The sequence below is a fragment of the Belonocnema kinseyi genome, chromosome 4, assembly GCF_010883055.1.
Source record: "Belonocnema kinseyi isolate 2016_QV_RU_SX_M_011 chromosome 4, B_treatae_v1, whole genome shotgun sequence".
Taxonomy (NCBI): Eukaryota; Metazoa; Arthropoda; class Insecta; order Hymenoptera; family Cynipidae; genus Belonocnema; species Belonocnema kinseyi.
Window position 1 is genome coordinate 115,078,128 of NC_046660.1, and position 1,537 is coordinate 115,079,664.

The window sequence follows — 1,537 nt, forward strand, 5'->3', positions numbered from 1 at the left end:
GTGACTCTGGGATACCGGGCGACCTCTCAGAGTACGTAGCCTTATCCTTGCATGGGGGGCTCTGCAAGGATGGACGAACCCCTTTCACTAGCTTCTCGTGGGAATAACAATGACAACACTAAACTTAGTTGTAGTAAGTGCGGTTCAAACAACAGAATGCGCAGGGCTCCCGACAATGGGTCGGCCAACAATGCCGACCAATCTAGAGCTGGGGGAGCCAATGAAAATGGATTCAATGCGATGGATCGGCGGGATCTCGCGACCTTTGGGTGGATGGAGCGACTGAATCACGACTTGCTAGAGTACTACGATGCGAGTGTGGCCCCTGAACGGGGTTACATGGCACGGCTGCATGCCCTGTGGTGCGAGAAACACCCGTAGCTATCGCACTTTTCGCAGCAACGTCTGCGAAACGATGATGAACTACTCCAAAAAAGGGGCTATGTAAGCGGAACGCCTACTCTACCACAGCTAGAACAAGCCGGCAACAAAGAAAGAGAGGCGACACTAAGAACAACCGCGGGCAGGCATCCAATAGAGGAAAAGCGATGCTTTACGACCTGGAGAAAAATGAACACCAAGGTTTCTCTCAAGCCTAAAGATCTAGCTGAAATGGATGACGACCTTCGTGGACATTTTTCCGGAGAATCCGACCTCTGGGCTATCAATTATTGTGTGTATCATGAAGCGAGAGCTTTGGCTGATGTGAACCGTAAAACAAAACCAACGGTTGAACATAAGACCAAAAGACGAATGCATCAACTTGCCATAACTTGCCAAGAGCCTCCGGTTACTGTCGATCACCCACCCAAACCACAGGAGGTCGAAGTATTTTGGAGAGAAGTCTACGAAGTGCAGCATAGACTGGACGAAGACTCAGAAAATATAAATAGCTTCAAGGAGCTGTATCATGCCCTCATAACACCTGATAAAGAATGCCCACCCATCACTACCGAGGAGGTAAAAAAAGTATTAAGAGGGATGAAGAACTATTCCGCACCGGGACCAGATTGTATCAAAACCTTCTGGTGGAAGAAGTTTTCTTCAACCCATCAGCATTTGGTCCGTATTTTCACCTCACATTTGAAGTCGGAAGAGCCGATTCCAGGGTGGTTGGTGGAAGGGCGCACAATACTCCTGCCGAAAATAGGCAACTTAGCTGACCCGAAGAATTACAGGCCAATAACTTGTCTGAACACACTTTATAAGATATTCATAGCTATCCTAAATGATAGGATTATTCGGGCAATTGAACCTGTGTGACAAGAAATGTATGAACAACGAGGCTCAAAAAAAGGCGTAGCCGGATGTCGGAAGAACCTGCTCATCGATAGATGTGTCTGTAAAGATGCAGCATTCTACCAGCGTGACCTATCGATGGCCTGGATTGATTATCGGAAAGCTTTCGATTCGACCTCCCATAGACTTATCATCTGCCTTTTGGAAACCTTAAAGGTTCATTCGCAAATAGTTCGGTGCATAGAGAGATTGATGCCGCTTTGGAAAACCAGATTTACTATCTCATTTGGAAAAAATC